Raw genomic sequence first — 26842 nt, 5'->3', positions numbered from 1 at the left:
TATTTGGTGTTCTAATTTTCCCAGCACCTTCTCTCTCATTTTTAAAAATTTTTATTAGTGATCCTAGCTGCGCGTGCCCAGAGAGGAACCCAGGCCCTTGGGGGCGGGCTGTACCTGTTGGCAAAACCCTCCATGACATTGAAGCTAATGGTATCTTCAAAGATGCCACGCCACTGGCCGAGCAAGTGAAAACAGAGATAGATAAATGGGACTATCTTAAACTAAGAAGCTTCTGCACCTCCAAAGAAACAGTGACCAAAATACAAAGACAGTCTACAGAATGGGAAAGGATATTCACCGAATACACATCTGACAAGGGGTTGATATCCAGGATATACAAAATACTGGTTAAACTCCACAAGAAGAAAACATCCAACCCCATCCAAAAATGGGGCAATGAAATGAACAGAAACTTTCTCAAAGAAGAAATCCGAATGGCAAAAAAGCACATGAGAAAATGCTCTACATCATTAATCATCAGGGAGATGCAGATCAAAACCACAATGAGATACCATCTCACACCTCAGAGACTGGCCCACATCAAAAAGAACAAAAGCAACCGATGCTGGCGTGGATGTGGCGAGAAAGGGACACTCCTTCACTGTTGGTGGGAATGTCCACTGGTTCAGCCCTTCTGGAAAACAGTATGGACGATTCTCAAAAAATTAGAAATTGAGCTCCCATTTGACCCAGCAATACCACTCCTGGGAATATATCCCAGAGAGGCAAAAATGTATAGTCGAAGTGACATCTGCACTTGTTTGTTCATTGCAGCCCTCTTTACAATAGCCAGAAACTGGAAGAAACCTGAATGCCCAAGAACAGATGACTGGTTAAAGAAACTTTGGTACATCTACACAATGGAGTACTATGTAGCTCTTAGAAAAGATGAAGTCATGAAATTTACATACAAGTGGTACAATATGGAAAGTATCATGCTAAGCGAAATGAGTCAGAAAGAGAGGGATAGACATAGAAAGATTGCATTCATCTGGGGGATATAAAGTAACAAAGTATGAGATTAATACCCAAGAATAGCTGAGATCAGCACCAGGAGGATTACTCCATAACTTAGAGGCCAGCCGGGTATCCTAGAGGAAATGGCTATTCAGATAGAGAAGGGAGCACCAAATAAAGGATGTTTGGAGGATCCTCCCAGGAGGGGAGATGCATGTCGAAAGTAGACTATGGACTGAACATGTTTGCCACTCAATGCCTCTTTTGCAGACCACAACACCCAAAAGGAGAGAGAGAACACAGGGGATTGCCCTGCCACAGAGACGGGGGGATGGGGGGATGGGGGTGGGAGGGATATTATCCATGGTGGTGGAAAATGGGCACTGGTGGAGGGATGGGTATCTGATCATTGTATAATTGAAACCAAAGCACAAAAATTGTAAATATACAACTTTAAAAAAAATAAAATAAAATAAAGGGGGGGAAAAAAAAATTTTATTAGTGAAACACCATGAGGTACAAATTTTTATGCTTGGGTTTCAGTTATACAATGATCGAGTACCCATCCCTCCACCAATGTCCATTCTCCACCACCATTGATCCAAGTATCCCTCCCACCCCCTCCCCCCATTCCACCCTGCCTCTGTGGCAGGGCATTCCCTTTTGTTCTCTCTCTCCTTTTGGGTGCTGTGGTTTGCAAAAGAGGCATTGAGTGGCAATCATGTTCGGTCTATAGTCTACTTTCAGCATGCATCTCCCATCCTGGGAGGATTCTCCCAACACCCTTTATTTGGTGCTCCCTTTTCTATCTGAGCTGCCTTATCCCCTAGCATGTGCGACTGGCTTCCAAGCCTTGAAGTAAACCTCCTGATCCCAGTACCATCTCTTGATTAGACTTTCCATTTGTAGGATTTTGACTCTTTTTGTCTTAGATTAGCTGTACACATCCTTGTGGGTTTATTTTCTAGGCTCTCTACTAGATTCCGTTAACTTGTGTGCCTACTTTAGTTCAAATTCTATTCTACTTTTATTAATATTTATTTATAATATATTGTGAGTTAGAACAGTGATGTTGATGATGCTACCATTTTTCTTTTTCAATAACTTCCATTTCTCGAGCGGGCCCAGTAACGTCTCCATTGGAGACTTTGTTGTTACTGTGTTTGGCATATCGAATACTCTCAGTAGCTTGCCGGGCTCTCCGAGAGGGGCGGAGGAATCGAACTCGGGTCGGCCATGTGAACTATTAGTATTTTAATAGGAACTGTGTTGAATATGTATATTTAAATCAAGTGGCCATTTTAATAATACTTATTTTAAAGTCCATGAACTCGGGTTGGCCATGTTGGCTGTGTGCAAGGCAAACGCCCTACTGCTGTGCTATCGCTCCAGCCCTTGCACGCAGCCAACATGGCCGATCCGAGTTCGATTCCTCCACCCCTCTCAGAGAGCCCGGCAAGCCACCGAGAGTATCTCGCCTGCACGGCAGAGCCTGGCAAGCTCCCCGTGATGTATTCGATACGCCAAACACAGTAACAACAAATCTCATGATGGAGATGTTACTGGGCCCGCTCGAGCAAATCAATGAACAAGGGGAGGGCCTTTACCTTTACCTTTACCTAAAGTCCATGAACATGAACGTGTTTTTAATTTTTTGATGTATTTTTATATTAGTAATGTCTAGCAGTTTCTAGTGTATAAAAAATTTTGACTTATTTGTTTTAAGTTAACTATCAGATAAATCCTCGTTTTTATTGATGCACTTGTATATGAAACTAAATTCTAATTTCTCTTTCTTTTATTGTTCTTCAGACATGCAACAGGTTCTTGGGCTAAAGTATAAAAGAGCAAGTAAGGCACTGCACACTGAAGACCTGGGTTCTATTATTAGCATCCTGCATTTCTGGGTGTGGCCCTCAAAATAATACATAGTAAAATAAATTCAGCTGGTTTAGAGTAACTATTTTTCATACTTATTTTTCATGAGGGCGTGGTTGTGGAACTTAGAATTTTCTGTATATATTATCTTGTCATCTTCACTAGCAGTTGTCTTAATTCTATTTCCAGCTTGAATTCCTTCTATATCCTTTCCTTGTCTAATTTCTCGGTATAGAACTTCTAAAACGATGACCCTTAAATGTAGTCCTGAAGTACTGTTTTGTGTTGCTAAGGATAAAATGACTGTCATGTGCCTTATTTAGGAGATAAGATGTTAGATCATATTTGTTTAGGGAGAGTTGTATTGCTGTTGATTATAATTATGATGTTACTGAAACAATGATGCATTGAAAATAAGGAGTCTTTGAACAGAAACATGCACAAGTTCTTATGAAAAATATTATTACCAGAGGTTCTCAAGATTAACCTTGCATTTCCCCCAGCAATAATGGTTTGCATTTGTCAATTCAGTGTTTGTGGAAATTTTAACATGTAAGTATTGTGGATAATGGCATTTGGCTATATATTACAGTTGGGATTCACACTAAATGGATTAGGGAACCAAACCATTTGTTGTGGTGACCCCTTGTTAGCTCTGCTACTGTTTTGTCTATCCTGTTAGTTTTTACAAAAAGCCAGCTTTTGCTTTTGTTTATCTTCCTGGATTTGTTGTTGTTGTTGTTAATTTTGTTTTGTTAATTTCTCCTTTATGCTTTATTATTTTCCTTTTTTCCCCGCTTGCTTTCCTTTCTTTTGTTTGTCTTTAGTTGCTTGAGCTGTACAGTTAGGTTATTTTTAAGGACGTTTTCTTGCCTCATAATGAATGTTTGCATTACAATGAATTTTTCTTTTAATGCCACTTTTGCTGTGTCCCATATACTTTGGTAACTCTTTATTCTAATTAGCTTCCAGCAATCTTTTGACTTCCTCTTAGACCCACTGGTTCTTCAGTAATGATTTTTTTTTAATTCAAAGTGTATGAGCTAGGGGCAGGAGAGATAGTAGAATGGGTAGGGTATCTGATCCCTGGCAACACATATGGTCCTCTGAGTATCTTTAATCATTAGTATATGACCATTTCTGCCCCTTAAAACCTTTGATCTTAGCTTGAAGTCAATGTTATCAAAAATAAGAATAGCCATCTTGACCTTTTTAAATGGAATTATTTGCCTTAAATATTGCTTGTCAGTCTTTGATTTTTAACTTGAGTTTGCCTTAACTGTTCAAGTGTGTCAAAGGCAGCAGGAAATTACATTCATTTTTTTAAATCTATTTCACCATTCTAAAAAATTATATAGATAGTTAAAACTGATTGAGGCTTCTGAACTATTATCTTCACTCGTGAAGAGTGATTGGGGCCTACATTGCTACCTCGTTGCTTTTTTGATACTGGGGGTGTATCATCCTAATTCACCACTGGTCCTCCCTTAGGTCCTGCGAGGGAGCTCTCCTGTATAAAGACTCAATAATAAATAAATAAATAAATAAATAAATAAGCAGTGTTTTTTTTTTTCCATATGGGATGCTGGGAATCGAACCCGGGTTGGCCGCGTGCAAGGCAAACGCCCTGCCTGCTGTGCTCTCTCTCCAACCCCTTAATTTCAATTTTTTTCCCTTTATTTTATTTTATTTTTTTTAAAGTTGTAGATTTACAATTTTTTGTGCTTTGGTTTCAATTATACAATGATCAGATACCCATCCCTCCACCAGTGCCCATTTTCCACCACCATGGATAATATCCCTCCCACCCCCATCCCCCCATCCCCCCTGTCTCTGTGGCAGGGCAATCCCCTGTGTTCTCTCTCTCCTTTTGGGTGTTGTGGTCTGCAAAAGAGGCATTGAGTGGCAAACATGTTCAGTCCATAGTCTACTTTCGACATGCATCTCCCCTCCTGGGAGGATCCTCCAAACATCCTTTATTTGGTGCTCCCTTCTCTATCTGAATAGCCCTTTCCTCTAGGATACCCGGCTGGCCTCTAAGTTATGGAGTAATCCTCCTGGTGCTGATCTCAGCTATTCTTGGGTATTAATCTCATACTTTGTTACTTTATATCCCCCAGATGAATGCAATCTTTCTATGTCTATCCCTCTCTTTCTGACTCATTTCGCTTAGCATGATACTTTCCATATTGTACCACTTGTATGTAAATTTCATGACTTCATCTTTTCTAAGAGCTACATAGTACTCCATTGTGTAGATGTACCAAAGTTTCTTTAACCAGTCATCTGTTCTTGGGCATTCAGGTTTCTTCCAGTTTCTGGCTATTGTAAAGAGGGCTGCAATGAACAAACAAGTGCAGATGTCACTTCGACTATACATTTTTGCCTCTCTGGGATATATTCCCAGGAGTGGTATTGCTGGGTCAAATGGGAGCTCAATTTCTAATTTTTTGAGAATCGTCCATACTGTTTTCCAGAAGGGCTGAACCAGTGGACATTCCCACCAACAGTGAAGGAGTGTCCCTTTCTCACCACATCCACGCCAGCATCGGTTGCTTTTGTTCTTTTGAATGTGGGCCAGTCTCTGAGGTGTGAGATGGTATCTCATTGTGGTTTTGATCTGCATCTCCCTGATGATTAATGATGTAGAGCATTTTCTCATGTGCTTTTTTGCCATTCGGATTTCTTCTTTGAGAAAGTTTCTGTTCATTTCATTGCCCCATTTTTGGATGGGGTTGGATGTTTTCTTCTTGTGGAGTTTAACCAGTATTTTGTATATCCTGGATATCAACCCCTTGTCAGATGTGTATTCGGTGAATATCCTTTCCCATTCTGTAGACTGTCTTTGTATTTTGGTCACTGTTTCTTTGGAGGTGCAGAAGCTTCTTAGTTTAAGATAGTCCCATTTATCTATCTCTGTTTTCACTTGCTCGGCCAGTGGCGTGGCATCTTTAATAAGCAGTGTTTTTAAATAGACATTGTACTATCTTTTCTCTTTAATGATAGCTTCAATTCTGTATTTTGTTTATACTTTGTATTTTAAAATAATAGTATTATCTCTGTTTTATTTGTTTCCTTCTGCGGGGAGATATTTTGAAAATTGTTATCTTTAATATTTTGCTCTTATAAACAACTTAAATGTAATAACAGACAAAAATTTAAATAAAAATTTAAAGTGTGAACTGAATACAGCTATGCAAAATAAAGAATTGCATCTTTTTCATTTTGCCTTCATACTTTCCTGATAGCACAGCAGTAGGGCGTTTGCCTTACAAGCGGCCAACATGGCCGACCCGAGTTCAATTCCTCTGCCCCTCTTGGAGAGCCCGGCAAGCTACCGAGAGTATTCGATATGCCAGACACAGTAACAACAAAGTCTCCAATGGAGACGTTACTGGGCCCGCTCGAGCAAATCGACGATCAACGGGAGGGCCTTTACCTTTACCTTTACCTTTACTTTCCTAATTCTGTTTTATAGTAACTGAACTTTATTTCTAAAATTAGATTTATATTTAATTCTCGTATCTGAATTTTCTGTCAGTTGAATCTTTATATTTCTCCCTGAAAAAGTATTTAAACACATCTTTATCCTTATTCCAATTCTAATTCTGACTAGTGGGCTTGCATTCAAACGTCAAGGATGAATAAAAAAGTAATTGAGGAAGATAGAGAACTCTAAAATCAGAATATTTAGTTCTGTGACTGCATGAAATGTTGAACTTTAGACAACATTCCTATTCACATCTTAATTTGGCACAGTAGTTATACATGCCTACCTTTAGGAAATGGCTTCTCTAATGTGTACATCTAACTGCTGATCTGCTGTTCTTTTCATTTTTTTTTCTTTTCAAATAGTTTCCTTGTAAAACTTTTTTCTTCTAGTTTCTTTTTTCCCACTTGCAATACATAAACCCTAGTTTGATATGAGATTCTTATTTGTCTCTTTGTACTTCCTTTATCTTTAGTACCTCTAAATTTACTGTTACTTGTGGATTTTACATGAAGTCAGCTTCTTTATTTATTATAGTTAGGGCATTTCCCCCTTATTCCTTGAGATACTGAATATTTCATCTCTTATAGTCTTTTGTCTATTCATTAGGGATTATGAGGAATGTGATATATTTCCCACAATGCCCTTTTATATCAGCATGAATTCACTATTTTATTTATTAAGCGCATACCACTTGCCAGGTATTGTGCCAAATATTGCCTATTTTTTAAGTAGGATTTTAGTAATATAAAATTTGGTTTATTGTTTTTTAAGACAATAAAATGCATCACAAAGTGTATACTAACATAACCCTTGTGAAGACATTCATGTACAAATGGCATACCAATAAACTAGGGCAGCCAAGATTATTTTTTGCCTCTACTGGATATGAAAGAGACAGCAATGTCAATTTCTGGCAAGGACAGTATTTGAAAACTGGCATCTGAGAAGATCGAGTGAAAAGTTTAAGTGAATTTGCTTTTAGTCAACTAAGGCTAAAAAAATTTATAGGCCTTTCATAAATTCGAATTTTCTTGTCCATAAAATGAAACTTGGAATGGATGGATACTAAGCTGCTTATGTTAAAGAAGAAGGCAATTCACACTGTATGTTTGAAAAATCAATGTTCTAATTTTAGTTTTTGATTTGTAGGTCTAAACTTTTAAATGTATCTATTGATCAGTAAAATAAAGCTGAAATTTAGGATACTTTTAAGGTCAGTGATGATGCCTTTTCACAGGTCCTCAGGGTGCTGCTTAAGTTAATTGAGGATGGGTTGTTAAACATTATCTCAACTTTTTGTACCAGTAATGAATTAGAAGTCATTGTCTAAGCAGGGATGACTCGGACTAACATGAATCAAAGCAGAAAATTTAGTTCTCCCACCAAAAACTGTTCAGGATTTCCACTAAGCCAAAGCTCTGATTGCTGTCCTCGAAAGCAAATGGGTGAAAGTCACAAAACAAACAAAACCCAGAACAGCTAAGCTCAAATTGTTGCTCAAAGTCTAGCAATATACCTTTCATTATTGATACAGTCACACTATTAACCTTGATATTTAACTCCCTGATTTGTAAGGCTACTTTGACATTAAGTGATGTGTCTCTCATCTTTGGCTGCCATTGCCACCATCTGCACTTTTACTGCACCAAGGACAAAGACAATTAAAAGGTACAGGATGTGGGAGCTATCGTAAGAATCTGACTATTTATAATTCCCATCTGGAGTTGCGATTAATGAAGTAGATACTTTAGTTTTTGTTTCTGTTTTTGAGACAGTAGATGAATTGGTTTGAAAAGGTGTGTCAGTTGCCTTTGCTATTATCCCAGCAGCAAAACAGGAATTTAATTTAATTTTGGAAGAGGTGATCGATGAGTTCTACCATCTACAAGGATTTTTGTTTTCAATCTTAGAGAAAAGTCAAAAATCACAGCAACAGGAAGACTTTTCCAATGCTCCTTAAGTTTTTTTTTTTTTAAGTAACTGCTACTGTCACTACTAGAGACACAAAAATCTCTTGAAACTGCTGTCAATATACTAGAGAGTTACTGGAAACAGGTGATTTCAAGTTTAATGGGGCATTGGCTATAATGGAGCTTTGACTGTCTGCTAGGCACTAGACTAATATCTTTATAGAGACATCTCATTTAATCCTCATGGCAGTCTGAGGAGGTAATGCTGTCATTAATTTAATTTCTTTGGTTCAGGAAACTGAGTCTTATAGAGGTTCCGGTACTTGTTTAAGATTGTGGTGTTAAGCAATCAGAATTTGATAGTAGATAGTTTGACTCTGGAAATAGCATTCTCTATTGCAATATCCATGCAGATTTTTTGTTTCTCTTATGCAAGTCCTTTTGAAATTCGTTGAACCCCACATTTCTTACACAATTATTAAAACACAATTTATATTAAAATAAAATTAAATTTAATAATTAAGCAATGTCAACAACATGAATAATAATACTTTGACGTTATGAGCAACTTTAAAGCCTGTTTTAAAACTGTTGCTGCTTTTACCTTGGTTACAAATCTTTAGTTTTCTCTTATCAACAAGCACCAAATGATAAAATTAAAAGTCCTTCCTTGAAACTTGTCCTCAGATCTCCCAGCTTTCTCCGTTTCAACTTGAAATTGCTTATCTCTAACGGATGGCTATCTTCCCTCTGACTCAACCATAGTCGGTTTATTCACCCTGTTTGCCCTCTACCTTGCCAATGAGAAGGATGCTGCAATTTTCTTAAGCACTAAGAGATCTGTTGCGAACAAATATATTTTCCAACTTCCTTAGGGGAGAAAAAGAGAGAAATGATTTTCAAGGACACCTTTTGTTTAGAGTATTTTAATACTGATATTGTTTCTCCCACTTAACTGAATAACAAAAATGAAAGCAAACCCCCTCCTCATTTCTTTTTTATTTATCTCCACAATGTCACTAGGTCTTTGAAAAATAGAAAAGGAAGCAGTAAAAATAAAGAGAGCTTCCAGCCCTCACTAGCAGCCTATGGCTGAGATTTAAAACTATAAATGGCCTCAGAATTTAAAACTATTGTTTATTAAGGGATTTATACTTTCATTTGTTTTATTTTGGGATCACAGTCAACGATGCTCAGGGATAACTACTGGAGTTGCTTGGGGGATCATATGAATACTTTTTGAGTGCCCCTTCTCTTAAGAAAAGTGAATCCATGGTATTAAATTATTTTATGTGTCAGTTATAATGTTGTGGCCTTATATCATATCGTGCACAACTTTTTGGCAGAGTTGGATCATGGCGCCATGGGCCTTAATCTTCCTAGTTTTTGAGAAACCATTTTTTAAAATTTTTTATTAGTGAGACACCATGAGGTACAGTTGTAGACATACAAATTTTGTGCTTGGGTTTCAATTATACAATGAGAAACCATTTTAACAACATGAAAGCAGAAGCTGTGGAGTTAGTGCAGAGGACTGAACCACTTTTCCCATGCAGAATCTGACTCTGATCCTCAGCATCACATGAGTCCTCCTGTAAATCATGAGTACTGCTGAAGAGTCCTCACCCCCTCAAAGAAATACAAAATGACATGAAGTAAATATTCAGCATGAGAAAAGAAATCACAGTATATTGTAAATTGAAAAGAAGCATTCACAAATCTAACCAATAATAAAAATTCCTTAAATATCCTTTAAAAAATGGTGGGGTTAGAGCGATAGCACAGAGGGCAGGGCATTTGCCTTGCATGCAGCCGACCCAGGTTCAATTCCCAGAATCCCATAGGGTTCACTAAGCACCACCAGGAGTAATTCCTGAGTGAAGAGCCAGGGGTAATCCCTGTGCATGGCCCGGTGTGAATCAAAGAGCAAGAAAAGAAAAAAAAATCCTTTAAAAAGTGACATACCAAGGGACGGGAGCAATAGTACAGTGGGTAACACATTTAACTTATACACAGCTGACCCAGGTTTGATCCCAGAAATATCCCCAGAGACCTCCAAGGAGGTATTCCTGAGCAAAGAACAAGGAATAAGCACTTAACACATGTGGGTGTGGCCACCAAATCAAGCCAAAATTAAATTTAAAAGTTTAAATGTTAATAAAATTGCATAATAATATTTTTCATTTTGGTGGAGACTGGTATCCTTTACATATGAAATGATGGTGCATTATTTTTTATCTATAGAAAGGTGGGGATGTGCCTAACAAAAACTTACATGCTTGTAATATATTTATATACTTATACTTATATACTTGAAATCAGTACACTGAAAGTGTTTGCAGGAATGGAGTTTCTACGCTATTGACACCAAGCAGTCAAGATACTAACAGTAAAAAGACACTGATAACATACTTGTTGATTACGGGAATAATTAAACTGTGAATAAGATTGATTCAAAATGTGATTTAGTTCAGTTGGGAAATAGATGTAGTTAAGAAGTGTTCTATACACCTCACTTTTGTCTAAGGAATATGAAATGTAATGGAATTCCCTTAAGGCTCAGCCCATTCATTCCTTCATGAATCGCTGTTTCATATTTAAGCCAGACCCTGAACTGGATGTGCTTTGGGATTCTATAATTTTGTTTTATTTACAAAAGGTAAGTAATTAATACAAATTTCTTTTTTTTTTAACAAGGTGTCACTGTCACTAGAAAATTCTTCAGGAAAGCTCCAATTTCATGTACCTGCTCCAGTCTACCCACCCAAATAATCTTCCTTGGCATCAACTCAATGGTCTTTTCAAATTGCCATTTGCATATGCTTTCTATGAACCCTTATAGAACCCATCCCAGCAATGTATAAAATGAAGAAAAATAAAACAAAAACACCTTCTGAAAGATAAAGGTTTTTTTTTCCTTTTAAATAAAATGAGCTGGGAAGAGGCAGAGAACTTTTATGATTCAGTAATGGCCAAGATATGATACTCACTAGCTCACAAATCAAAGAGCCGCAAGCTGCAAAAGCTTCAATTTCGAAAAGAACAGCTCAGGGCCAGGCAAAATGTCATCCTTTTTATAGGTTCAACGAAATTCCTGTTTTTTATCTTGCAACACAGGCATTAGATCAGCTCTTCAAGTCCCTGGGATGTCTGGAATACTGACTTGTGTGCACTTTCTAAAACACAGGGTCAAGTGCGAATAAATGCTACGGAAAAAAGAGGAACTAGCAGTAGAAATCCAAAATGCCTGAGTAAAATCTTGACTGAAGCAATGTCACGTAGAGTTCTTTGGTGTCACATAAATGCTCCCTAGGGCTAATCAACATGTGTACTCACGCTAATGAGAGTGACTAGCAAAAAAGACAGTGGGGATTGCAGGCGACATCATATTACAGTCTGTTCTTGGTCACATTTAAAATTTGGTTCTGAAGAATAAAACCAAAGGTTTATTCGTGAGGACAAAATATTATAAAGGAAGATCAGACTTTGAACTTAACATAAATTTCATGTCTACGTAAGTTATTTATTTTCCACAAGACAATTAAGAAAACTTATATCCCTAGAAACAGCCCCTAGACAGCCGGTTTTCAACCCCTGATCCGCGTGGGACGGGCACAGAGGCCCAGCTCTGGGCAACAAAGCTGAACGGCTCCAATTCCAACAGGTACAGCCCGCCCCCAAGGGCCTGGGTTCCTCTCTGGGCACGCGCAGCTAGAAACAGCCCCTAGACAGCCGGTTTTCAACCCCTGATCCGCGTGGGATGGGCACAGAGGCCCAGCTCTGGGCAAGAAAGCTGAACGGCTCCAATTCCAAACAGGAGACATTCCCAACTCCTCGCCCAGTGCCAGGGACTTTTTCCGGAGCTGCGGCCGCTAACGCGGCCGCGAAATATTTTCCCACTACATATGCCATTGGAACCATAAGCTAACTTCTTAAATGGAAACTTCTCTATTTTAGCTCAGCCACTAGAAACACAGTTTCCATTAACTCATAAGCCTATCTTAACTCATACTGCATATCAAGCAGAATAGTACACTGAACGTGAAGGACTAAACCACACCTCTCACAATGGTAAAGCAACGCAAAAGCCCACCAAACTTTCATATTCAAGAGTCTAGCCCAGATGACACCAACAGTACTGTAGTGTTAGACAACCTCTCTGACAAGGAATTCAGAAGGGAGCTACTTAGGATGCTTAGGGAATTAAAAGAAACAATGGAAACCAATGCCAATAGAAGACAAGAGGATCTGAAGGCAGAAATGAGGAAAATGCAATCAGAAATGTCAGACCTGAAAAATCTCGTAGGCGAATTGAAAAGCTCAGTGGAAGGCCTCAGCAGCAGAGTAAGAGCGGCTGAGAACAGAATCAGTGAGCTCGAAGATGAAGTTCAGAGACTCTCCAGAAAAGAGCAGAAAATGGAAAAGAGACTCACAATTCAGGAACAGATGGCAAGAGAAGATCGTGATGAAGCCAAGAGGGCTAACATAAGAATTATTGGAGTCCCAGAGGGACAGGAAGAAAACCTCGATGAAGAAGAAACTGTCAAAGACATCATTGCTACAACATTTCCAGAGCTGAAGAAAACTTGTGACCACATTCAGGAGGCCCGAAGGGTACCAGCTAGAAGAAATCCGAATAAAAATACCCCAAGACACATTCTGATCAAAATGACCAAAACCTTAGACAGAGACAAAATTCTGAAAGCAGCAAGATCGAAGAAAGAAATCTCTTACAAAGGAGCATCCTTAAAATTCACAGCTGATTTTTCTGATGAAACCCTCATGGCCCGAAAACAGTGGTGGGACATAGTAAAACAACTCAATGAAATAAATGCCTCCCCCAAAATACTTTTCCCAGCAAGACTCTCATTCATAATAGAAGGAACAACACACAGTTTCACAGACAAACAACAGCTCAGGAACTTCATAGACTCAAAACCATGGTTACAAGAACAACTAAATGGGCTACTTTAAGGCAAGAAAGGCCCCTCAAATACACCAAACTTTAACAGAACAATGGGACAAAATCCCATAACAATAATCTCTCTCAATGTCAATGGGCTAAACGCACCAATTAAAAGACATAGAGTGGCAGGATGGATTAGAAAATTGAACCCAACATTCTGCTGCCTGCAAGAAACGCATCTGAATAGTCAAAGCAAACACAGACTCAGAGTCAAAGGCTGAAAAACAATCCTACAGGCAAACAGCTCCCATAAAAAAGCTGGGGTAGCCATCCTTATATCAGACCACATCGATTTCAGAGTGAGGAAGGTCATAAGAGACAGTGAAGGCCATTTCTTATTGATCAGAGGATCTGTACAACAGGAAGAACTTACAATAATAAATGTATATGCACCTAATGAGAGACCAGCAAAGTACTTAAAACAACTACTCATAGATTTGGAAAAAGACATCAGTAGCAACACAATACTAGTGGGAGACTTCAACACTGCTTTGTCACCTCTTGATAGATCAACCAGACTCAAGCTTAGCAAGGACATACTTCATTTGAGGGAAACAATGGAAGAAAGGGACTTAGTAGATATATACAGGACACTTCATCCACAAAAAGCTGAATACACATTCTTCTCAAGCGTCCATGGAACATTCTCCAAGATAGACCACATGCTGAGCCACAAAACATGCCTCCATAAAATTAAGAAGGTAGAGATTGTATCAACAATCTTCTCAGACCATAATGCGCTGAAATTAGAAGTAAATCACACACAAAAACAGAAAACTAAATCAAACACCTGGAAATTAAACAGTGCACTATTGAACAACGAGTGGATTAGACAGGAAATCAAAGAGGAAATCAAAAGATTCCTAGAAACGAATGAAAATGAGAACACGAGTTACCAAAACTTATGGGACACAGCAAAGGCTGTGTTAAGAGGAAAGTTTATAGCTCTACAAGCATTCCTCAGGAAGGAGGAGCGAGCACACATAAGTAACCTAACCTCACAGCTTAAGAGCTTGGAGAAGGACCAAAAAAAGGAGCACAACCCGAACAGGAGAAAGGAAATAATAAAACTCAGAGCAGAGATTAACGAGATGGAAACCCAGAAAACAATTCGAAAGATCAATGAAACCAAGAGCTGGTTCTTCGAGAAAATTAACAAGATCGATAAGCCTCTAGCAAAACTCACAAAGAAAGGGAGAGAGAAAACCCTAATAAACCGAATCAGAAATGAAAAGGGGGTCATTACAACAGAAACCACAGAAATTCAGAGGATCCTCAGGGAGTACTTTGAGAAGCTTTATGCCACGGAACATCAAAACCTCGAGGAAATGGATAAATTCCTAGACTCCTACAGACTCCCAAGGCTGAACCAAGAAGACCTGGAATACCTGAACAGACCTATCACCATCAAGGAAATTGAAATGGTAATAAAAAGTCTCCCCAAGCACAAAAGTCCTGGCCCGGATGGATTCACTAGTGAATTCTTCCAAATCTTTAAAGAGGACTTACTCCCAATGCTCTTTAAGCTTTTCCACGAAATTGAAATATCAAAAACACTTCCAAACAGTTTCTACGAAGCAAATATCACACTGATACCAAAAGCAGACAGAGATACCACTAAGAAAGAGAATTACAGGCCGATATCCCTGATGAACACAGATGCAAAGATCCTCAACAAACTACTAGCAAATAGAATCCAACTACTCATTAAAAAGATCATACACCATGACCAAGTAGGATTCATCCCAGGGATGCAAGGATGGTTTAACATAAGGAAATCAATCTACATAATCCACCATATCAACAAAAGAAAAGATAAAAAGCATATGATCATATCAATAGATGCAGAGAAAGCATTTGATAAGATCCAGCACCCCTTTATGATGAAAACCCTAGCCAAAATGGGTATAGAGGGGACCTTCCTCAACATAATTAAAGCCATCTACCACAAGCCTACAGCAAGCATCATCCTCAATGGGGAAAAACTGAGAGCCTTCCCTCTAAGATCAGGGACGAGACAGGGATGCCCACTCTCTCCACTGCTGTTCAATATAGTACTGGAAGTACTTGCAATAGCGATTAGGCAGGAAAAAGATATTAAGGGCATTCAGGTAGGAAAGGAAGAAATCAAGCTCTCACTATTCGCAGATGATATGATACTCTACTTAGAGAACCCAATAACTTCCACCAAAAAACTCCTAGAAACAATAGACTCGTATAGTAAAGTTGCAGGCTATAAAATCAATACCCAAAAGTCCATGGCTTTCCTATACTCAAACAGTGAGAGAGAAGAAAGCAACATGAAAAAAACAATCCCATTCACAATTGTGCCCCAGAAAATCAAGTACCTAGGAATCAGCTTAACTAAGGAAGTAAAGGACCTGTACAAAGAAAACTACAAAATGCTACTTCAGGAAATAAAAGAGGACATGAGGAAATGGAAAGATATCCCCTGCTCATGGGTCGGGAGACTTAACATTGTCAAAATGGCAATACTACCGAAAGCATTGTATAAATTCAATGCAATCCCTATAAGGATACCCATGACATTCTTCAAAGAAATGGAGCAAACACTCTTGAAATTTATATGGAACAATAAGCCTCCACGAATAGCTAAAGCAATTCTTGGGAAAAAGAAAATGGGAGGAATCAACCTCCCGAACTTCAAACTGTACTACAAAGTAGTAATAATTAAAACAGCATGGTACTGGAACAAAGGCAGAACTGCAGACCAATGGAACAGGGTTGAATACACTGACATCTCTCCTCAATCATATGCTCATCTAATCTTTGATAAAGGTGCAAGTAATGTGAAGTGGAGTAAGGAAAGCCTCTTTAATAAATTGTGTTGGCATCACTGGACGGCTACATGCAAAAATATAGGCTCAGAACTCTGCCTAACACCATGTACAAAAGTAAGATCAAAATGGATTAAAGACCTCAACATCAGACCAGAAACCATAAGGTACATTGAAGATAAAGTTGGCAAAACCCTCCATGACATTGAAGCTAATGGTATCTTCAAAGATGCCACGCCACTGGCCGAGCAAGTGAAAACAGATATAGATAAATGGGACTATCTTAAACTAAGAAGCTTCTGCACCTCCAAAGAAACAGTGACCAAAATACAAAGACAGTCTACAGAATGGGAAAGGATATTCACCGAATACACATCTGACAAGGGGTTGATATCCAGGATATACAAAATACTGGTTAAACTCCACAAGAAGAAAACATCCAACCCCATCCAAAAATGGGGCAATGAAATGAACAGAAACTTTCTCAAAGAAGAAATCCGAATGGCAAAAAAGCACATGAGAAAATGCTCTACATCATTAATCATCAGGGAGATGCAGATCAAAACCACAATGAGATACCATCTCACACCTCAGAGACTGGCCCACATTCAAAAGAACAAAAGCAACCAATGCTGGAGTGGATGTGGCGAGAAAGGGACACTCCTTCACTGTTGGTGGGAATGTCCACTGGTTCAGCCCTTCTGGAAAACAGTATGGACGATTCTCAAAAAATTAGAAATTGAGCTCCCATTTGACCCAGCAATACCACTCCTGGGAATATATCCCAGAGAGGCAAAAAGGTATAGTCGAAGTGACATCTGCACTTGTTTGTTCATTGCAGCACTTTTTACAATAGCCAGAAACTGGAAGAAACCTGAATGCCCAAGAACAGATGACTGGTTAAAGAAACTTTGGTACATCTACACAATGGAGTACTATGTAGCTGTTAGAAAAGATGAAGTCATGAAATTTACATACAAGTGGTACAATATGGAAAGTATCATGCTAAGCGAAATGAGTCAGAAAGAGAGGGATAGACATAGAAAGATTGCATTCATCTGGGGGATATAAAGTAACAAAGTATGAGATTAATACCCAAGAATAGCTGAGATCAGCACCAGGAGGATTACTCCATAACTTAGAGGCCAGCCGGGTATCCTAGAGGAAAGGGCTGTTCAGATAGAGAAGGGAGCACCAAATAAAGGATGTTTGGAGGATCCTCCCAGGAGGGGAGATGCATGTGGAAAGTAGACTATGGACTGAACATGTTTGCCACTCAATGCCTCTTTTGCAGACCACAACACCCAAAAGGAGAGAGAGAACACAGGGGATTGCCCTGCCACAGAGACAGGGGGGATGGGGGGATGGGGGTGGGAGGGATATTATCCATGGTGGCGGAAAATGGGCACTGGTGGAGGGATGGGTATCTGATCATTGTATAATTGAAACCAAAGCACAAAAAATTGTAAATCTACAACTTTAAAATAAATAAAATAAAATAAAGGGGAAAAAAAAAGAAAACTTATATCCTTTAAGAATACATTTAAATACTTTACCTTTATTTTTAAATGATTTTTAATGTTATGGTATTCTCTGCATATATTAACTTTCCTATTATAAAGCTCAATTTTATGTTGATAAGTAGACGATGATTGTGTAGAATCTGGTAGCATTTAAAAAAATGAATAATATAAATAAAATAAACAAATGAACTTTAGGTTGCCTTGAGGAAAATAAATTATAAATAACAATTGATTGCTTATTAATTTATTAAACAAACAGTATTAAAGTACTGATTTCCTGTATATATATTCTGGTTATATGTATATATATATATATATATATATATATATATTCTATACTGGTAGGTAAACCAAGATTCATGCTAATAATATGAATTAGAAAAATACAGGTTTAAAAATCTGGTGTCTAATTTCTGTGACTTTTTGAACATTGGTAGATTAAACTTACTAGCGAATACTACCTAAATAATTGCATATATGAAGTGAATGAATTGATTATTAATAACTATCTGTGTTTCCTATAATGTGAAATGTACTCTCGTAGATACAACTATGAAAGGGATATATATTTTGCTCTTATAGTTAATAAATTTAAGAAAGTACAATAAATTCATAGAAATCATACCAACACACTTAAATTGTTGTCTTTGATAGAAAAATTGCAAATTATATTAAAAAAAGTCCCATTTGGTCTAAATTAATAGGAACTTTCTGATCATTTAGAAAAAAAAATCAGGAATTTTCTCTTTTCTTTCTAGAAATTTTCTCTCAGAAATTTAGTTTTGTTTTGCTCTCTGACATTTTGTTTAGTTTTGTTTGGGGGCCCACACATGACTATGCTCAATATTTTCTCTTGGGTCTGCACTCAGAAATCACTCCTGGAGGTGCTTGGGGGACCATATGGGATGTCAGAGATCAAACCCAGGTCAGTAGCTTGCAAGACAAGGCCCGACCCCCTGTACTATCACTACAGTCTCTCAGAAAAGTTCTAAATTTCTAAAGTTACAAAACTTGTGTTTTAAAGGGATTTAGGCTGTATCCTTTCACCTGACCCTCCCTTTTCACTCCATTTTTACTCTTAGTAATGTTCATATTTATATGACACTACTTTCTTTGCTTGAAATACTACCATACCAGGAGTATGGGTTAGGTTTTAGCATCATGCTGTGTAGTGCCTGATCATTTGTCTGCTAAAATCACATTCTACCTGTTACTACTGATAATTTTTCAAAGTCTCCAATGGAGACGTTACTGGGCCCACTCGAGCAAATCGATGATCAACGGGAGGGCCTTTACCTTTACCTTTTACCTTACTACTGATAATATTATTTGATAAAGTTTTACTTCTCAAATTGTAAATGGAATCTTGGTCACTCAATATGAACACCTTTTTTCTTTTTAATCAAAAACATTTGTTGAAGAGCAATGTTTTGAAGAAAGCATTTTTGGAGAAATAATAAAGCAGGTAGGACACTTGCCTTGCATATGGCCACCCAGTTTCAATCCCCCAAGTTCCATATGGTCCCCCTAGTACCACCAGAAGTAATTCCTGAGTCAGTGCCAGGAGTTATCCCTGAGTATTGTCAGGTATGGTCCAAAAAATGCAAACAAAGATTTTTGAGAGTTCTCCAAACTGTTTTCCAGAGAGCCTGAAAAAAATAATATTCCTATCAACAGTGAATGTAATTGAGTCATACTGAATTTCTATTTTAAATTATTTTAGGAATTGACATACTGTTCTCCATAATGGTTGAACCAGTTTATATGAACAACAGTAGTATACATGGGTTTATTTCTTTTTTTATTTGGCTATCAAAAGAGCTATGCTTGGAGTATCACACTTCATTCAAGTGAGAGAAGGAATACAGAGTTCTGACCTCCATCGGCGATCCAAGATCAGGGATGCTGCCTCCTTTGCTAAGGTATCAAAAATCATATGGGCCAGACATGCAATGCAATTTGGAGATGATCGCTGGACTAGAGCTGTTACTGTCTGGATTCTACAGGACATCAAAAGAATGCCTGACCGCATGGGAGCCTTGTGGACAGCAGGTATGAGCCGGGGGACTGGGGGCGACTAAAACCTCATGGGAAGGGGGGCGTTTAGGTCCGCCCTTCACGCCCTACCGAGGCCACCAGTTGCCCCCCACTAGCGGCTCTCCAGCACGGCCACGACTCCAGAGCACAGAAACTAATTTCTTAACTATCTGACTTTCAGTAGAAATACTTCCAGGGTCAATAAGTAAAATAGCAGAAATCCAAAACCAACATATAATTCTTGAACCCAGCTGTAGAAAGCAAATCACTTCACAATGCTTTGTCAGCATGTCTGATTCGGGGGGGGGGGGGTAAACTCTAAATAATAGTGGTGAATCTTTTATTGAAACAATGAATCTAATCAAAGCAGATAGAGTGTTAACTAGAATTCATCTGCCCCACAGGGACTGGGAGGGGTGGGGGGTGGGGTTTTATTGGGGTTCTTCATGGTAAAAAATAAGTTTTGGTAAAGGGAAATGTGCTTGATATTTGCATGACTGAGACCTAAACCTGAAAGCTTTGTAACCTTTCCCATGGTGATTCAATAAATAAATAAATTAATTTAAAAAAAAAAACAAAAGAATGCCTGATTGCTCACCCACAAGATCATCAGACTTCTACGGTAAGACCCTGAAAGAATAGTTTGATGCTCTTTGTGTTACTGGAGCGAGCAGACACCATTAAGCATCTAGTGTACACACTAGTGTAAAGAATGTGACAAGGATGAGTGGAGACATTACTGGTGCCCGCTTGAGCAAATCGATGAACAAGGGGATGACAAGTGATTACAAGTGATTTATTTGCCATTTGGGGTCACACCCAGACTTGCTCAGGGGTTACTCCTGGCTCTGCACTCAGGAATCACTCCTGGTGGTGCTTAGGGGACTATATGGGATGCCAGGGAATTGAACCCGGGTCACCAAATCTGCAAGGAAAACACCCTGCCCTCTGAATTATCATTCTGGCCCAATATGGGGGTTTATTTTACTCCACATTCTTTCTTCAACATTTTTTGTTCCTTCTCTATTTTACAACAAAATTCTCACAGGTTAGGTAATAGCACATTGTTATAATTTAAATGTACCTAATAATTAGAGTCTGACATGATTTCTTAAGTCTGTTACCCATATTTGAATATTATTTATAGAAGTGTCTATTCAGATCTATTCATTTTTGAATTGAACTTTTATTCCCTATGAGTTTCTTAAAATGTAATTTGAATATTAACTTTTAATCAAAACCATGAGTTGAAATTATTATGTTCCTGTCCAATGTTTTGCCTTCTCATTGTACTGATGCTCTCTTTTTTTTAGCTTGGGAGCTGGGGTGGACACACCTGACTGTGCTCAGGTGTTTCTCTTGATTCTGGGCTCATGGATCACTCTTAACAGTGTTATTAATGTAAAGATTTTTATCAAAAAATTATAAGCAGCTTTTGTTTTTGAAATTTTATGGCTTAAGTTTTTAATCCACTATAAGTTGTATTTTGTGAGTGGCTTAAGATAGTGGTCCAGTTTGATTATTTTGCATATGGCTATTTAATTTTCCTACCATCAGTTATTCAAGGTCACTGTCACTGTCCTCCCATTGTTCATCAATTTGCTCCAGTGGGCCCAGTAACATTGTGAAACTTGTTGTTACTATGTTTGACATCTTGAATACATCATGGGGAGCTTGTCAGACTTTGCCATGCAGGCAAGATACTCTTGGTAGCTTGCCAGGCTCTCTGAGAGGGCAGAGGAATTGAAGGCGGAAGAACTGAATTCAGGTCAACCTGGTTGGCTGCAAGCAAGCCAAACACCCTACCTGCTGTGCTATAACTCCGGCCCACTTACTCAAGGTATCTCCAATAAATTTTCAATATAGATTTTTGTTTTATTAGAAATTAATTATATACATAGTGTTTTAGTTGGATCCTCTAGATTAGCCAGGGTTTATTTATCTATAAGTAAATCAAATTCCTAATCTTGATCATGATGAATAGTCACAGGATTAGCAAACACCTTCTACATTGGTGCAGATTTCCGTTGACTTTAAAGATGTCATAGAGTCTGGGTAGATACCTGTTGAATGTTTCATGTCAAAATATTTCCAATTTTAGACAGTGATCCAAAATGCAATATATCAAATGATATTTCCCACAATATTCCTCGTTTTAATCACTGTTGTTCATCAATTTTCTCGAGCAAGCACCAGTAACATCTCCTTTCTTCCTAGCCCTGAGATTTTAGAAAGTGCCACATTCGAGGCTCTTTCAGGGTAAGAAGAATGAGACCCATCGTTGTTTCTGGGTTTTGGCATATTGAATACACCACACGGAGCTTGCCAGACACTGCTGTTCAGGCAAGATACTCTGGGTAGCCTGCCGGGTTCTCCATGAGTGAGAACTAGACAATAAGAGGTCTCTCAGCCACAAATGCAGCCACGCACTTCTGGGAGGTGAGTTTTATAGTCTCTGGGTCTTGGCTGTTGATGAGATAACACAGTCCCGGGGACAGTTGGTGGATGTTACGCCTGGAAGAGGCCCAGTCCTGATCCCTGCAGGCTTGGAGATCTCAGCCCCGGGTCCCACATGCCTGGGTTCCTCTGCAGGTTCCTTCATGCATGAGGCTCGTCCGAATGTGTGGAGACCTCATTTTAATGAATAGCAATATAAAGTGAAAACTTTAAAACAGTTTGCTTTCTCCTTTGCTTCATATCCCACATTCTATCAGCAAGTAAAATTTTCTTTCTCTATTTCCTAATGTGTCCAGATTTTAGTCTCTTTTCACTATCTTCATTGTTACCTATTCAGTAAAGATAATATCTTTCCTCTGTATTACTGAATAGCCTCTTAACCAACTGATCTCATCTTTTCTGCCCCTGTCTGCCATAATCCTTTCTTAAAGAGTAGCTGAAATGAACTTTAAATGGTGTACATAGATCATATGACTCCTCTTTAGAATTCTCTAATTGCTTCTCTGACTTACTCTATATTACACCCAAAGTTTTTCCAAGATCTAAGAGGCCTCCTTACACTCCCAATTTCCAGGAGTAATCTCTTCTCCTTACTCAATTTTCTCTAACTATACTGTCCCCTGTCTATTCTTCAACACCTGAAATATGAGACTAACTCAGGCCCTTTGAATGTTTGTTTTCTCCTCCCAATATACTTTTTTTTTTACAAATTGCTAATAGCTAGCATTTACCTTAACAGCTAACAGCTAGCATTTACTTTACAAGGATTGACTGTGTGCAAACAATGCACCTTAAACCCTGTAATATATCTAGCCCCCCCATTTAAATATTTTTAATGAATGACTCATCCCAGTGGTTCTTAGGAAGCCTAGGTAAATCTCCTGGTGATTTCCTGCCAAGGTACAGAGTTTCATCATTCAGTATAGTACCCAGCACTATCAGAGGGTTTCCAGATAAAAACCAATATGCTTAGGGAGCTATGTGGTGCCATACAGTATCAAACTCTGGGTCTCATTTTATGCATCTATGATGAAAAAAACAATCACAATTCCATATACTCTTTACAATTTAAAAAAATTATGGAAGCTAGAATAATTTTTCAATAGGCTGAGTGTGTGCTTTGCATGCAGGAGATTCTAATTCTATCTCTGGAAACACATGGGCCCCTGAGGACAGCAAAAGTTACCCCCAATGTACAAAGACCAGAGGTAGCCCCTGTGCACCACAAGGTACAGGCCAAAAATGAAAACAAATGAGCCTGACACTTTAGGTTATTCTAAAGCAATTATCACCATTTGGCTCATTGCATCTTAATTTTTTTCTTACTGTCAAAAATATATTTTCTACAGAAACTTTAATTCATTTTTTAATTGATGAAATCACAAAAACTGAAAAAATCATATATAAACAATTTTCATTAAATATTTTATTGTTGCTTGCTTATTTTAACCACACCTTGTAGAGTCAAGGAGCTACTCTTGACTTGTACTCTGAGGATGTTCCTAGAAGTACTAGGAGATTCATATTTTGCTGGGGATCAAACCTAGGCCTCCTGCATGCAAAACATGTGTTATAGGCAACTGAGTTTTCTTGGCCCCAATAAATATTTGGTAAAATAAATGAATGTTGCAATTAACACAAGCCATATGGTCTGATGGGATGATTTTTATCTTCTATAATTAGTGATTACATTGATGACATCTTAAGGGATACTAAAGACTAATCTATTTCTTAATATTTGTTTGCTTATTTCAACATCTGTAAAGTTGTATACCAAGAATAGAAGAATAGAAGTACTTGTTTCTATTTAAAACCACATTACATATATACATATATATGCACATATATATACACACAGGTAAAAGGTAAAGATTAAAGAATATTTATCATTAGAGATACACTCATATATGTAAAGTGAGAAGGAAAAAGAAAAATAGCAAACAAAATATTGTGGCCAATTTATTGACTTTTAACTCAGCATTTTGAGAGGAATCATCCAGTTGCATAGTGATGCCATGTAGGTTTGATTAAATATTTTTCAATATCTTTAGGAAAAAAAGGACTTAGAGATAAAAATTTGGTCTTTGGAATTAGGTTTTGTTTATTCTACTTAAATCTGTGTGTTTGTGGACAATTCACTTTTTCTCACTGAGCTATTATTTCCTCAATATAAATAGCAGATAATTTTTAAGCTGAAGAATTTTGTTAAAAAATCCTTAAATTCTTAAATATTCTTAAATATTTAGAGAGGTGTTTTATTTAATCTAAAAATAATGAGAAATTCTTTGGAGCATTATTTATACTTTAATTTTGGATTGTAATCAAGTACATCTATAGTCAGCTATAGATTAATTTTCCACACTTGAAAGATCATAGATAATTCTATTTCTCTGACAGCATCAAGGCAGCTTCTTCATCATTTTTATTGACTGCAAGGTGATGTCTAACTTTTAAGAATTATTTCTCAGTCTATCCAAGCCAATTCAAATCTCAAAAGGAAAATGAAAAATATATTTTAATTAAAGACGTATGTATAAAACATGACTAATTTTTGAGTATTTTAAAATAATTTGTCTATGTTTTTATGAAAAAGTAAAATTTTTTTTAAGTCAATCACAGGTTAAGCATTTTGGAGCCAAATATTCCTCATATAATATCTGGTCATAGCACAGCGGTAGGGCATTTGCCTTGTGTGCAGCCGACCCGATGGAGCTGGGTTCAGTTCCTTCACTCCTCTTGGAGAGCCTGGCAAGCTACCGAGAGTATCTTGCTCACACGGCAAAGCCTGGCAAGCTACATGTGATGTATTCGATATGCCAAATATAGTAACAACAATTCTCACAATGGAGACATTACTGGGCCCACGTCAACAAATCGATGAAATACGGGAGGACAGTGACAGTGACAGTGACAATGTCTGGCCACATTATTTTTTTTTCATATAATATTTTTGATATGTATTTAATAAAATTTAACATTCCAACATTCAAATAAGCTGTGATACATTAGTATGTCATGTGTTCTGTTAAACTCTGGAAACACAAAAATGAATAAAATAATGTACTAGTCTTAACCATAAGATAGTATACTAACTAATGTAAAGAATAGAAACATGATACCTTCAAATTTATATATTTTATAATCTGACCACGGTTTAAAAAGTTATAAACGCTGGGTATGTAGAGCTTTTGGTGTATACTGAGTGTGCTTAGAATGAAGGATATACCACAAAAACAAAAGCAACCAGTGCTGGTGCGAATGTGGAGAGAAAGGGACCCTCCTTCACTGCTGGTGGGAATGTCGACTAGTTCAGCCCTTTTGGAAAACAGTATGGACAATTCTCAAAAAATTAGAAATTGAGCTCCCATGTGACCCAGCAATACCACTCCTGGGAATATATCCCAGAGAAGCAAAAAAGTATAATCGAAGTGACATCTGCACCTGTTTGTTCTTTGCAGCACTCTTTACAATAGCGAGAATCTGGAAAAGAACTGAGTGTCCGAGAAGAGATGACTGGTTAAAGAAATTTTGGAAAATCTACACAATGGAGTATTATGTAGCTGTTAGAAAGGATGAAGTCATGAAATTTACATACAAGTGGTACTACATAGAAAGTATCAAGCTAAGCCAAATGAGTCAGAAAGAGAGGGACAGACATAGAAAGACTGCATTCATCTGGGGAACATAAAATAACCAAATAGGAGACTAACACCCAAGAATGGCCAAGATTAGTACCAGGAATTTTACTCCATGGCTTGGAGGCCAGCCACACATGGTAGGGGGAAAAGGCAGCTCAGAGAGAGAAGGGAGCACCAAATGAAGGGTGTTGGGAGGATCCTCCCAGGATGGAAGAAGCATGCTGAAAGTAGACCATAGACCGAACATGATTGCCACTCAATGCCTCTTTTGCAAACCACAACATGGAAAAGGAGAGAGAGAACAGAGGCAAATGCCCTGTCACAGAGGCAGGGTGGGATGGGGGGGATGGGGGGTTGGAGGGATACTGGGATCCGTGGTGATGGGAAATGGGCACTGGTTGAGGGATGGGTATTTGATCATTGTATTATTGAAACCCAAGCACAAAATTTGTAAATCTACAACTCTACCACATGGTGTCTCACTAATAAAAATTAAAAAATGAGAAAATAAAACACATGTTACGGGATGTAGAATAGGGAAAAAAGATATTTTTGGCTTAAAAATCATGTTTTTGTGCAAAAAGTATAAGAAGTAGTATGAAATGAAAAAAATCGTGGTTTTTGTCCCAGAATAATTAATTTCTTGAAAAAATTTAACTATTTTTCTTAACTGCTTATAATAAAACCCCAGATATAATCCTCTCAAAAAAAAAAAATGAAGGTTGTAGAATAGAAGAAGACTGGATGAAAGCTGATAAAGGAGATAGTGATAAATGACAGAGGGATCGCGGTACTACTAAGAGTGGACAAACCTCAGAGTGCGAACCATTTTGAAAGTCTAGGATGAGGAGTGCGTAAAATTTTAAACCAATCAGTTTTCCTTGTATTATGCAAATTACAACCATCACTATGATATTAGAGAGATGCTGTACTCCACAGGAACACAACACTTAACGGAAGAGCTCAAGTATGTGCATGAGGCAGCTGCTTTATTCTTCTTAATGTACTCATTGCTCTTAAAATTCAGTGAACTTTTCTTCTGTACACAGGAGATGGAGATTTGTTACTTTATGATTAAATGCTTTGCCTCTAGCTTCTTGGCATTGTGCCTTATTCTCAGGTCTTCACATTTGAAGAATGGAATTTAGGTCACAAGAAATAGATCTTGCCCTAGCTTTCCATTAG

The sequence above is a fragment of the Sorex fumeus genome, unplaced genomic scaffold, assembly GCF_029834395.1.
Source record: "Sorex fumeus unplaced genomic scaffold, SorFum_2.1 ptg000034l, whole genome shotgun sequence".
Classification (NCBI taxonomy): domain Eukaryota; kingdom Metazoa; phylum Chordata; class Mammalia; order Eulipotyphla; family Soricidae; genus Sorex; species Sorex fumeus.
This window is presented reverse-complemented; position numbering follows the sequence as displayed.